This window comes from Capra hircus, chromosome 8, assembly GCF_001704415.2.
Source record: "Capra hircus breed San Clemente chromosome 8, ASM170441v1, whole genome shotgun sequence".
NCBI lineage: Eukaryota > Metazoa > Chordata > Mammalia > Artiodactyla > Bovidae > Capra > Capra hircus.
In genome coordinates, this window is record NC_030815.1 from 721810 (window position 1) to 736353 (window position 14544).

Genomic DNA, 14544 nt, shown 5'->3' on the forward strand with positions numbered 1-14544 from the left:
CGCTCCCCAGCACCATCAAGGCCAGAAGCTGAGGCACATGTCAGACACTGGAGTAAGCGGGGGTGACAGCTCCTGGACCTTGACCTTGGGAGGCAGGTGCCCCTGCCAGGGGAGGGTCTTCATGGCCTTGTTCGTCAGACACCGACTCCGGGCCCTGTGGGAGCGGGGTGACCTGTTCTGGGTGGAGTTGAGGACACGGGAGGGCCGGCTGCCCTGTGCCTGCCTTGGTCTTAGTCCTCAGGGTCTCCTAATTCTGAGGCAATCCTTGTGTGGAATGGACCCGCTCCAGAAGCACCATGTGCTTCTCATAAACCGCCTCCCGCTGTATTCCCTCCAGAATGCAGCCGTGATGCAGCGACAGGTACCGACTGCCCACAGCCCTGCAGCACGAACCAGCTGAGGTTGCTCCTCTGGGTCTGGTGAGGCGTCTCCTGCCCGGGCTCCCAGGCTCGGAACAGCAGCACGAGTTACCAGGCGGGTAGCTCTGAAGCGACCTGTCGGGTCATGCTGAGCTTTGTGCTTGCATAGACAACTGCTGGGGATGAACCTGCTTTCTCAGCTGGGAATTGTGAATGAGCAACAGGAGGGTTGCGGGCCTCTCTCCCTTCTTGTTCCTCATGTCACTGTTGGAGAGTTAGTGGGGAACCGAGTGACAGTTCAGCCCAGTCTGTGTCCACGTCATGCTGGTCCTTCAGCCCTATTCTCAGAGCGTGTGTTCTGTGATCCAGTAGGACGGCCATCTTTCTGTCTGGAAAGTGCACGTTGGCCCAGAGTTCTAAAAAGTTCTGTAGTGAAGACAGATGTTGAACTCCGTTTCCCCTGGTGATCTAAAAACCTATTTGGCCCCAGAATCCTCTTCAACGGTATCTGCCCACTGGCGGCAGTAGTTTCTAGGGACACCTAGGAGGAGACCCCGACAAGGAAACTCAGCCCCGAAGAGAGGAGGACTGGGTCTCCTTCAGCTGGGCCGGTCTATGGGCCAGGCGGAACCAGAACCGGACTGCGGCCTGCCAACCCTAAGCCTCTAACTAATTCCACAGTGTGGAACTGATTAGAAGCAGCCTGAGAGTTTAACAGCTCCTGGCAGCTCACAGACTTGGTGTGGATCCCACTTGCCTTTTTCATAGTTGTGTCTCAGGACTGTGATTAAACATCTGTCTGCACACAGCATCCAGACGTGAGGCGACCTCTCACGGTCAGAACAAGACAAGGTCAGGTCATTCTCTAGGTTCTGTTTTATCTGAGCTCTTTGGTCCTCCTCTATTTTAATCTTCCCATCTTGGGAGACAAAGTGATGATTAAAGGTAAGAATTGTTTGGTTTGAGTCTGGTTTTGGTTCAGAATCTATTTGGTTCAGAATCTATTCTCATTTCCTGCGCTTTAAATTTCAAGACATCAATCTATTTATTGGTCTCTTTTGGACCATAAGGTTAAAGTACATCTGTTGTCCACACAGATTTAGCTGTTGGCCTTCGAGCTAGGCGGTCATGAAATTATAGCCATAGAAAATTTAGCCAAGGACTAACTTCACTTTGGTCTGCCTATAAATCCGCTCGACAGAATAAACATGGCGTGTCTTGCGGTTCATGTGAACACATGTAAAGAATTAAGAAATCTTTGGTGACAAGACAAAAAATGCTCTGTAAAAGTTAATTGCTGCTTAACTGAAGATGTATAAAATGGGATGTCTGCAGCCAGCCTGCCTGTGAGCTCAGCATGAGCGAGGTTCATCCTGGGCAGAGGTTGCTGGTTCCGTGTTGCTGATTCTCCACCTTAGGGCAGAGCACTCCCCTTCCTTAGGGAGCAAGGGCTCCTGGAAAACAGTCATTGCGGAACCACTCCTGTCTCTGGGCTCTTCCCCACCCTTGATTTCCACTCTGTTAGCATTAAAGAAACTGGTTCCTTGGTTTACTCCCAACACACGCTTCCACAAGGCCATGTGGCTGCTTGCGCTTTGAAGGGACTGCTGTGGGCCCGACTGGCCGGCATGTGGTCCCCACAGATGGGCTTACCAAGAGGCTCAGGGTAAAGAATGTGCCTGTAGTGCAGGAAACTCAGGCTTGATCGCTGGGTCAGGAAGATCCCCAGGAGGAGGAAATGGCAACTCACTCCAGTATTCTTGCCTGGACAGTTCCATGGACAGAGGATTGGTGGGCTACAGTCCATAGGGCCCCAAATAGTTGGGCACAGCTGAGCAGTTGAGCACCCACACATGATCACCACACACTTTTCTGAGAAGTATAGATCAGTGGAGTTGAGAAGCAAAGCAGAAGTCTTTGAGCACAACTTGTCTTGCCCTTGAGCCTAAGGAAACTGCCTTATAGGAGAAAATGATAACTCAACCATTTTTAAAGGTGTGTATTTCATAAGCTTTCATTGTTTCAATTCACTGACTTCAGAGAGTTACTGTTTTCCTTGTCCGAGTTGCGGGTATTAGTCAAGATCCGTTGATGAGACTTTGTAAGTTTAATAAGTCAGATTTGTTCTTTTTTAAAACTGCATGTTTAAAGTTCAGGATGCAGAAAACTTCCGTGGCACATCATTGTGGTACAAAAAATAAGAAAACCCAAAAAACTGTCAGTCCCTAAAATATATATTTCCTTGTAAGTGATAGTATCAGAATAGATACTAGTCAGTGTGGAAGTTGAGTGGTGCCATATGTGGGTTTTTTTAACATAAACTATCCATCTCCCATGCTGAGAAGTATAAACTCTGCTTGGCCAGTGGATTTGTTAGTTCCTCTCATTTAGCCGTTGGATTTATTGTCATAAAGATCAGCACTATTCCTCAGTCTCGGAGGACTGTGTTCTGAGCTTTCCCAGACGTACAGCCAGCTGCAGTGTGCCGCTCTGAGGCTGGCTGCCAGATACCCAGGGCAGAAGGGCAGGAAACGGGGGAGGTGAGCCTTACGCTGTCCAAGATGGAAACCACTGGTGGTCCCCAAAGGCAGCCGCTCGCTCAGAAGCAGCTGCAGTGCCCCTGATGTGACTTATCCTCCTCCCCACTCCCTTCCCAAGCAGAGGCTTCCCAGGGCTGCAGTCACATGCAGGCCCTCTCTGCCAGCATCATACTCAGGCCAAGTCAGGCTTACAGCTCACCTCCCCTTGAAACGTAGAAAGTGAACAATTAAATAGTAAGCTTTTCTGGGTAAAACACCTTCTCAAATTTCAGTCTTCCCACATCCTGCAGTACCATAAGAGGAACCTTGAATTTCTGGCACTGTCCCATGTTTAGGCTGGAAAAAAGACATTTTGCAGCAAAAAGAAATATACGGGTATTTGTATATTAAAACATCGTTGATTTCAAAATCCCAGCACAGAATAATATGAAGAAACACGCCATTTTACAGAGCTCTAAATACTGCAGTCCTTTTTTTCTATGTATTATAATCATTTTTGAGTAAAAAGGAAACTTCAAGACTCACGAAGTCCATCAATATAATCCCGTCTCTAATAGATTAATTTCAGCCCAAGTATTCTATCCAGAGCAAGATGAATCTATTCAGTCCTTCAGGTGGAAAAATCCAGCGAGGGACCTTACTGCTTAGCTTGCCCCTTGCTTTCTTTGCTTCAGTTGTGTCTGACTCTGCGACCCCATGGACTGTGGCCCACCAGGCTCCTCTGTCCATGGGGTTCTCCAGGCAATACTGGAGTGGGTGGCCGTGCCCTCCTCCAGGGGATCTTCCCAACCCAGGGATCGAACCTGCATCTTTTAACATCTCCAGAATTGGCAGGCAACTTCTTTACCACTAGCGCCACCTGGGGCGCGGTGGGGAGGGGGGCGCGGTCGCGGAGCCCCAGAACAAGCTGAATCTGTATGTGAGAAGCCACAATGAATCTTCGGGCTTTTCTGGTGGCTCAGTGGCAACGAATCTGCCTGCAGTGCAGGAGACCCAGGTTCAGCCCCTGGCTGGGGAAGATCCCCTGGAGGAGGGAATGGCAACCCACTCCAGTATTCTTGCCTGGAGGGATAAGAGCCTGCTGGGCTACAGTCCCTGGGGTCACAAAGAATTGAACACGACTGAGTGACTAAGCATACAATACGAAGCAATTTTTAGAGATTTTTGAAGCGGTTCCTATTTCCCTGTGTTGGAAAAGTCTAATTTCATTAGATGAGCCAATGCCTGTAGCTGTGGTTGCTTCTCTGTTTTCTCTGCTACTAGTTTTCTCGTGAGACGAGAAACCCAGTTAATCCGCTGTCAGTTCAGTTGCTCCGTTGTGTCCAACTCTTTGAGACTTTGTGGACTGCTGCACGCCAGGCTTCTCTGTCCATCACCAACTCCCAGAGTCTACTCAAGCTCATGTCCATTGAGTCGACAATATAATCTAACCATCTCATCCTCTGTCGTCCCCTTCTGCCTTCAATCTTTCTCAGCATCAGGGTCTTTTCAAATGAATCAGTTCTTCACATCAAGTGGCCAAAGCATTGGAGTTTCAGCATCAGTATCAGTCCTTCCAAAGAATATTCAGGACTGATTTCCTTTAGGATGGACTGGGTCAATCTCCTTGCAGTCCAAGGGACTCTCAAGAGTCTTCTCCACTACAGTTCAAAAGCATCAATTCTTCAGCACTCAGCTTTTTTCACAGTCCAACTCTCACATCCATACATGACTACTGGAAAAACCATAGTCTTGACTAGACGGACCTTTGTTGGCAAAGTAATGTCTCTGCTTTTTAATATGCTGTCTAGGTTGGTCATAACTTTTTTTCCAAGGAGTAAGCGTCTTTTAATTTCATGGCTGCAGTCACCATCTGCAGTGATTTTGGAGCCTAAAAAATAAAGTCAGCCACTGTTTCCCCATCTATTTGCCATGAAGTGATGCGACCAGATGCCATGATCTTAGTTTTCTGAATGTCGAGCTTTAAGCCAACTTTTTCACTCTCCTCTATTACTTTTATCAAGAGGCTCTTTAGTTCTTCACTTTCTGCCATAAGGGTGGTGTCATCTGCATATCTGAGGTTATTGATATGTCTCTTGGCAATCTTGATTCTACCTTGTGCTTCCTCCAGCCCAGCGTTTCTCATGATATACTCTCCATATAAGTTAAATAAGCAGAGTGACAATACACAGCCTTGATGTACTCCTTTCCCAATTTGGAACCAGGCTGTTGTTCCATGTCCAGTTCTAACTGTTGCTTTTTGACCTGCATACAGATTTCTCAGGAAGCAGGTCAGGTGGTCTGGTATTCCCGTCTCTTTCAGAATTTTCCACACTTTGTTGTGATCCACATAGTCAAAGGCTTTGGCATAGTCAATAAAGCAGAAATAGATGATTTTCTGGAACTCTCTTGCTCTTTCAATGATCCAGCAGATGTTGGTGATTTGATCTCTTGTTCCTCTGTCTTTTCTAAATCCAGCTTGTGCATCTGGAAGTTCATGGTTCATATACTGTTGAAGCCTGGCTTGGAGAATTTTGAGCATTACTTTACTAGCATGTGAGATGAGTGCAATTGTGTGGTAGTTTGAGCATTCTTTGGCATTGCCTTTCTTTGGGATTGGAATGAAAACTGACCTTTTCCAGTCCTGTGGCCACTGCTGAGTTTTCCAAATTTGCTGGCATATTGAGTGCAGCACTTTCACAGCATCATCTTTCAGGATTTGAAATAGCTCAATTGGAATTCTATCACCTCTACTAGCTTTGTTCATAGTGATGCTTCCTAAGGCCCACTTGACTTTGCATTCCAGGATGTCTGGCTCTAGGTGAGTGATCACAGCATCATGATTAACTAGGTCATGAAGATCTTTTTTGTACAGTTCTGTGTATTCTTGCCACCTCTTCTTAATATCTTCTGCTGCTGTTAGGTCCATACCATTTCTGTCCTTTATTGAGCCCATCTTTGCATGAAATGTTCCCTTGGTATCTCCAATTTTCTTGAAGAGATCTCTAGTCTTTCCCATTCTATTGTTTTCTTCTATTTCTTTGCACTGATCAGTGAGGAAGGCTTCCTTATCTCTCCTTGCTATTCTTTGGAACTCTGCATTCAAATGGGTATTTCTTTCCTTTTCTCTTTTGCCTTTAGCTTCTCTTTTCACAGCTATTTGTAAGGCCTCCTCAGTTCAGTTCAGTTCAGTTCAGTTCAGACCCCATGAATCACAGCATGCCAGGCCTCCCTGTCCATCACCAACTACCAGAGTTCACCCAAACTCATGTCTATCGAGTCGGTGATGCCATCCAGCCATCTCATCCTCTGTCGTCCCCTTCTCCTCCTGCCCCCAATCCTTCCCAGCATCAGAGTCTTTTCCAATGAGTCAACTCTTCACATGAGGTGGCCAAAGTTCTGGAGTTTCAGCTTCAGCATCATTCCTTCCAAAGAAAACCCAGGACTGAGCTCCTTTAGAATGGACTGGTTGGATCTCCTTGCATTCCAAGGGACTCTCAAGAGTCTTCTCCAACACCACAGTTCAAAAGCATCAATTCTTCTGCACTCAGCTTTCTTCACAGTCCAACTCTCACATCCATACATGACTACTGGAAAAACAATAGCCTTGATTTCTTAGACAACCATTTTCCATTTTTGCATTTCTTTTTCTTGGGGATGATCTTGATCACTGCCTCCAGTACAATGTCACAAACCTCTGCCCATAGTTCTCCAGGCACTCTGTCTATCAGATCTAATTCCTTGACTCTATTTGTCTGTACCGTGGTCAGCTTCTATGTTGGAATTTAAGTGCAGGGAGCCCTTTGCTGGTTGAATTAATAATTGGTTGATGAGGGAATGAATGAGTGAGATTGCATCTGCTAGCCTGTTCACATTTTATTCTTAGTTAATACAGGCTTATTTTCATACCCTGTTTATGGCCTTAGAGTTTGACAGCCGGTCTCAACTGGCTTACTCTGACTTGAGCAAGTCTAAATACTTTTGATTGGGGATTTACCATGCTCACTGAGGTTCAAGGTTCGCTCCTCAGCAGCTGTGGTGTAGCAATTACATAGCTGCTTAGTGACTGCATCAAGATTAAAGAAAGAACCAGGAAACCTCATTACAGCTTGTTTCTATCCATAGGTTTAAAAGCTTGATGAAAGAGGAAACTAAAAGTATTGAATACAATGAAAGATACAGTTGAAGACAGTTGAAACACACAGTTTAATCTGTGTTTAATTGTCAGTGTTCTGTGGATAAATGGGAGGGGCCTGTATCTTCAGTACAGTAACAAACCACTTCACAAGGTTGATGGCAGATAAAACCAGGCCATGTTTGCGAAGCATGTAGCATGTAATAGGCAGTTAATAAAGATTCATGCTCTTTCCATTAATTTGTATCAGATAAGCTCTTAAAAGCCATCATGGCTCCCAAATCTTCTATCATCTCCTCATCCTAACAGTGAGCTTGTATGGAAGGTTTTACCCATTTTATACTGGCAGCTTAGTAGTATGCCAGAAGCTGAGACTTGGAGGTACAGAATGGGTGTGCAGATAGTCGGATTTGATTTCCCAGTACACTGTCCTGTCCACTGAGTAAGTGGCTTCCAGGTGTTAGAAACGGGATAAGAAAACACGCAGATGTCCTTCAGTGGAATTCTCCCCTGGAAAATCCCATGGACGGAGGAGCCTGGTAGGCTGCAGTCCATGCCTGAGCGACTTCACTTTCACTTGTCACTTTCATGCATTGGAGAGGGAAATGGCAACCCACTCCAGTGTTCTTGCCTGGAGAATCCCAGGGACGCGGGAGCCTGGTGGGCTGTCGTCTGTGGGGTCGCACAGAGTTGGACACAACTGAAGTGACTTAGCAGCAGCAGCAGCAGGCACTCAGCACAGGTCACGTGTCCATAGGCTGCCTCTGCACCCAATCCTCTATCCACCCTCCACTCTTAATGAAGAGAGGTGGTTTCAGGATCTGGAGGAAAACCAATGTATTTTCTAGAAGGAGACCAAGGTGAGGATGGCAGGGGTGTTTCATTGCAGACTTGCACCTTGGTTGCTATGAGACCTGCCATCACAAGGCACTCGGTTTCATTGGCTGAGGACATTGTAATCCTTAGTTTTGTTGGCTGAGGACACTGTAACCCTTAGTGACGTCTGCCTTAGGACGGGGGTGAGGGGACAGAGTGTCACACCTGGGCTGTATCTCCCCACCCCCCCCACACACACACACCTTTGTTGCACCGATTTTGTGTATTTACCCTGTAGCTTAAGCTGTACTTGCAACAAGAATTTAATGGAGGGTGACTTTAAGGTCAAAATGGAATCAACAGACTCGACTGTTAACTCTTCCTCTTTAAAGAAGACTAAATGTTCTTAGTCTTTTGCCAGGATGCTGTGACTGTGACAGTACCCTATGGATTAGTGAAAAATAGTCCATTTTCTGGATGGGAAAGTGAGCCTTAAATGTATTAGGCCTCAGATAATGGTATAAAGAAACAACACAGAGGGTAGAAAATGATATGATATCGATTGCCACGTGAATAATGCTATACGTTTTGCGTTGTAGAGGAAAGAGAAGCAATGCAGTCTCACGGGCACTTGTGTGCAGAGGGTCAGAGATTAGGACACGCAGTTTGGTGTCTGTGCTCAAGAAGCGTGGCCCTTCAGGGCAGAGCTGGGGCCCCGTGATCAGGCTGGCAGACTCGTGGCAGACCAGAACTTCCACCCCTTATGTCCATGTGAATCACCAAGGTCCAAGCTGTCTCAGTGGGTTTGGGGTGAGGTTCTAGATTCTACATTGTTTTAAATTTAGTAATTTTTTTAACTTTGTATTGAAGTATGTTAATGTTGTGTTAATTTCTGCTGTACAGTCAAATGATTCAGTTATATGTGTGTGAATATATATATATACACACACACACATTTTTACATTCTTTTCTATTATGGTTCATCCCAGGGTATTGAATATAGTTCTGTGTGCTGTGTAGTAGGACTTTGTTGTTTATCCATCTCGTGTATAAAAGCTTACGTCTTCTAATCCCACCCTCCACATCCAGCCCTCCACCAGCCCTGCCCCTTGGCAAGCGCAGCTCTGTTCTCTGTGTCCAGGACTCTGTTTCCGTTGTGTAGGCAGGTGCATTTGGGTCATACTGTGGACTCCACATGCAGGTGATGCCGTGTGGCACCTGTCTTCTCTTCCTGGCCTGACTTAGTGTGCTTATCTCCAGGTCACGCTGTGTTGCTGCAGACGGCATTGTTTCACTCTTCTTTGAGACTCATAAGGCTCCATTGTGTGTGTGTACCACATCCTCGCTATCCATTCGCCTGTCGGCGGGCGTTGAGGCTCACAGTCGGTGAATCTTGCTGCAGTGAGTGTTGCAGTGTATGCATTGTGTGGAATTAGAGCTTCCTCTGGATGGATGCACAGGAGTGGGGTTGCTAGGTCATAGGTAGCTCTCTTTTTACTTTTCTCAGGAACCTCCAGAGATACTGCATTTCTAACAAGCTCCCAAATGGTGCTGATGCTGCTGGCCCGGGGATCACAGTTTTCCTATAAAATCCGTATGGTAACTGTTTCAGGGTTTGTGGGCCATGCAGTCTGTCCCAATGACCCAGGTGTCGCTGCAGCATGAAGGCTGCCATAGACACCGGGTGAGTGCAGGGGCACGGCTCTGAGCCCCCAAAACTTCAGTTCAGTTGTTCAGTCGTGTCTGACTCTTTGTGACCCCATGGAGTGCAGCATACCAGGCCTCCCTGTTGTACATCACCAACTCCCGGAGCTGGCTCAAACTCATGTCCATCAAGTCGGGGATACCATCCAACCACCTCATCCTCTGCAATCCCCTTCTCTTGCTGCCCTCAATCTTTCCCAGCATCAGGGTCTTTTCCATTGAGTCAGCTCTTCTCATCAAATGGCCAAAGCTTCAGCTTCAATATCAGTCCTTCCAATGAATATGCAGGAGTGATTTCCTTTAGGAGTGACTAGTTTGATCTTGCTGTCCAAGGGACTCTCGAGCATCTTCTTCAACACCACAGTTCAAAAGCATCAATTCTTTGGTGCTCAGCTTTCTTTATGACCCAACTCTCACATCCATATATGACTGCTTGAAAAACCATAGCTTTGACTAGACAGACCTTTGTCGGCAAAGTAGTGTTTCTGCTCTTTAATGTGCTGTCTAGGTTAGTCATTGCTTTTCCTCCAAGGAGCAAGCATCTTTTAATTTCATGGCTGCAACCACCATCTGCGGTGCTTTTGGAGCCCAAGAAAATAGTCTGTCACTGTTTCCACTGTTTCTCTATTTGCCATGAAGTGATGGGACTGGATGCCATGATCTTAGTTTTTTTTTGAATGTTGAGTTTCAAGCCAGCTTTTTCACTCTCCTCTTTAACTTTCATCAAGAGGTTCTTTAGTTTCTCTTCCTCAAACTTACAGACTCTCAATCTGTCCTCTATGTAACTTCCACGTGTCACAAACTATTATTCTTCTGAGTTTTTCCTAACCGTTAAAAACATGAAAACCATTTCCTGGCTCAGGGCCATGGGGAGGCTGGTGGGGGCCTGTAGGCAGTGTGCTGCACGAGATCAGGGTGCCAGCCGAGCTGTCCCCATGGAGCAGGTCTGACCAGGGTGATTAACTGTCATTTCTTTTAAACCTTTATTGCATGTTTTTCATGCTCCATTGTTCCTCTGACAGTTATCTTTTTATGGATGGTTAACACACTCGAGGTGCCATACAGATACCTAGACTCTGGCTGGTTCCAGAGTCCACGGGGCATGACCCCTCCCAGGGCCTCTGGCTCTTAGCACAGTGCCATTCACACGGAGGGCACCCAGCCAGCCTGTGCTCTGGAGACTTCAATGTGCTGAAGGCACCGTTCACTTGGTTGTGGGGAGAGTCGCCCCAGGGTGGGATGAGCACAGAGGGTGAGGAGAGAGCTCCTGAAAGGAGAGGGGAAGCAGGAAATGCTTGAGGGCTGCATGGGGAACAAGCAATCCAGGCAGGATGCTACAGGAGTGTGACAGAAGAAGCCGGGCCCAAGTTACAGGAAAGGGGACCATAGCGAGCGAAGCTGAGGGTGTGGTTCATGCAGGGCAGGGCCAAATGCACTCACCTGATGGGCCAGAGAAGGAGCCCTCGGCATGCCAGTCGTGACAAGGCCAATGAGAAGACTGCAGGTCGAGCGATACCGAAGCCACCGTCAGTCCTCGGGAGTGAGGCCCGTTCTAGGCTGGAATGTTCTCCAGGACTTTTTGGAAACAGGAAACCACCAACTGCCCAGAATCAAGGAATACTGCCCTTCTCAACTGCCTCAAAAGCAGTATGCTTTGCATTACATGATTGCTCAATTGGCTGGTTTTTCAAATGGTTTTTAATTCCCAAAGTCATGGCTGTTTTTTTCTAAGTATCCTGTGCTTTTTTTTTTTTTTTTTTAGTATAGTTTCTGTGGTTACTGAGTACTAGCAGACTGATTTATCTTATTATCTTTCAGTCCAGTTAGTTCATTTGCTCAGTCGTGTCCAACTCTTTGCAACCCCATGAACTGCGGCACACAGGCCTCGCTGTCCATCACCAACTCCCGGAGCTCACTCAAACTCATGTCAATTGAGTCCGTGATTCCATCCAACCATCTCATTCTCTGTTGTCCCCTTCTCTTGCCTTCAATCTGCCCCAGCATCAGGGTCTTTTTAATGAGTTAGGTCTTCGCATCAGGTGGCCAAAGTATTGGAGTTTCAGCTTCAGTACCACTCCTTCCAATGAATATACAGGACTGATTTCCTTTAGGATTGACTCATTGGATCTCCTTGCAGTCCAAGGGACTCTCGAGAGTCTTCTCTAACACCACAGTTCAAAAGCATCAGTTCTTCAGCACTCAGCTTTCTTTATGGTCCAACTCTCACATCCACACATGACTACTGGAAAAACCGTAGCTTTTAGATGGACCTTTGTTGGCAAAGTAACGTTTCTGTTTTTTAATAAGCTGTCCAGGTTGGTCATAACTTTTCTTCCAACGAACAAGTGTCTTTTAATTTCACAGCTGCAGTCACCATCTGCAGTGATTTTGGGGCCCCCCAAAATAAAGTCTGTCACTGTTTCCATTGTTTTCCCATCTATTTGCCCAGTGATGGGACCAGATGTCACAATCTTACTTTTGTGAATGTTGAGCTTTAAGCCAACTTTTTCACTCTCCTCTTTCACTTTCATCAAGAGGCTCTTTAGTTCTTCTTCACTTTCTGCCATAAGGGTGGTGTCATCTGCATATCTGAGGTTATTGATATTTCTCCCGGCAATCTTGATTCCAGCTTGTGCTTCATCCAGCCCAGTGTTTCTCATAGTGTATTTTGCATATAAGTTAAATAAGCAGGGTGACAATCTACAGCCTTGCTGCTGCTGCTAAGTCACTTCAGTCATGTCCAACTCTGTGTGACCCCATAGACGGCAGCCTACCAGATTCCCCCGTCCCTGGGATTCTCCAGGCAAGGACACTGGAGTGGGTTGCCATTTCCTTCTCCAATACATGAAAGTAAAAAGTGAAAGTGAAGTTGCTCAGTGGTGTCCAACTCTTAACGACCCCATGGACTGCAGCCTACCAGGCTTCTCCATCCATGGGATTTTCCAAGCAAGAGTACTGGAGTGGGGTGCCATTGCCTTCTCCCCTACAGCCTTGACGTACTCCTTTTCCTGTCTGGAACCAGTCTGTTGTTCCATGTCCAGTTCTAACTGTTGCTTCTTGACCTGCATACAGATTTCTCAGGAGTCAGGTAAGGTGGTTTGGTATTCCCATCTCCTGAAGAATTTTCCACAGTTTGTTGTGATCCACACAGTCAAAGGCTTTGGCATAGTCAGTAAAGCAGAAGCAGATGTTTTTCTGGAACTCTCTTGCTCTTTCGATGATCCAACAGATGTTGGTAATTTGATCTCTGGTTTCTCTGCCTTTTCTAAATCCAGCTTGAGCATCTGGAAGTTCATGGTTCACATACTATTGAAGCCTGGCTTGGAGAATTTTGAGCATTACTTTACTAGCGTGTGAGATGAATGCAATTGTGCGGTAGTTTGAGCATTCTTTGGCATTGCCTTTCTTTGGGATTGGAATGAAAACTGACCTTTTCTAGTCCTGTGACCACTGTTGAGTTTTCCAAATTTGCTGGCATATCGAGTGCAGCACTTTCACAGCATCATCTTTTAGAATTTGAAATAACTCAACTGGAATTCCATCACCTCCACTAGCTTTGTTTGTAGTGATGCTTCCTAAGGCCCACTTGACTTTGCATTCCAGGATGTCTGGCTCTAGGTGAGTGATCACACCATTGTGATATCTGAGTCATGAAGATCTTTATTGTATAGTTCTTCTGTGTATTCTTGCCACCTCTTCTTAATATCTTCTGCTTCTGTTAGGTCCATACCATTTCTGTCCTTTATTGTGCCCATTTTTGCATGAAATGTTCCCTTGGTATCTCCAATTTTCTTGAAGAGAACTCTAATCTTTCCCATTCTATTATTTTTCTCTATTTCTTTGCATTGATCACTGAAGAAGGCTTTCTTATCTCTCCTTGCTATTCTTTGGAACTCTGCATTTAAATGGGTATATCTTTCCTTTTCTCCTTTGCCTTTAGCTTCTCTTCTTTTCACAACTATTTGTAAGGCCTTGTCAGACAACCATTTTGCCTTTTTTCATTTCTTTTTCTTGGGGATATTCTTGATCACTGCCTCTTGTACAGTGTCATAAACCTCCATCCATAGTTCATCAAGCACTCTGTCTATCAGATCTAATCCCTTGAATCTATTTCTCACTTTCACTGAATAGTCGTAAGGGATTTTATTTAGGTCATACCTGATGGTCTAGTGGTTTTCCCTGCTTTCTTCAATTTATTACCTTTGCTTTTAGATTTAATACAGACATATCTATAGTATGCTGTCTAAGTGCAGAAAAGGCTAGTCTTCAGTGACATGAAAAGGAAGCCAAGTCCAAAGAATTTTCTAGAGCTTCAGACTCAGAAAATCTCTAATGCTGATTAGGAGCTAACTGGACAGTTGTCAGTCCTTTTAGTTGTTGGTGGGTGTTCCTTCATATTTCTTTAAATCTCATTTTGAGGGGAGGGGGTCAGGGAAGCTTCATTATTTTATTTTATTTTTTTGGTGAAAGTCCTGTTGAGAGTTTGGGGTGCGTGGCATGTGAGGAGGAACCCTCATGAAAATGGTCCTGCCTCTTGCCGCCTCCCCCATCATAGACCCAGCGGATGGAAAGGGGTAAGACCGGCAAGAATGAATCACAGCCCACCATGGCCCCTGCCCACACCCCTGGGTGTGCCGCTGGAGAGGTCTCCAAGTAGCAGTGCCGTGGGGGGTATCAATCTGCCCAGCTGGCAGCTCGGCAGGCACGCTGCTGCCCGGGGCTGTAGTGAGCCCCTCAGTCTCCCTGGACATATCACATCTTTTGAGTGCCATGTTCTTGTCACTTTCATATTTTTTTCTAGAGAAGAACAGTAGATGAAATTGTAACAGGTGCAAGAGGCATTAGTGATAACAATTTATAAGGCCCTTGGAATTTGTGTTCCTTTCAGTTTGTAACTGGCGCTTTCCCAGCTTGATAATGTTCCCTTCGTTCCAGGTTGATGAAATTACAAGACACTTTATGATGAAGACCCAGGGGAGCAGTCTAGCCATGCATTTCATTGTCCCAAATG

At 46.0% G+C, this 14544-nt stretch overlaps 1 protein-coding gene across 3 annotated transcripts in view; it reads left to right on the plus strand.

Moving 5' to 3' along the window:
- PALLD (palladin, cytoskeletal associated protein) overlaps positions 1–14544 on the plus strand; it is a 382006-nt gene that overhangs the window by 149873 nt on the left and 217589 nt on the right. The window lies entirely within an intron of this gene.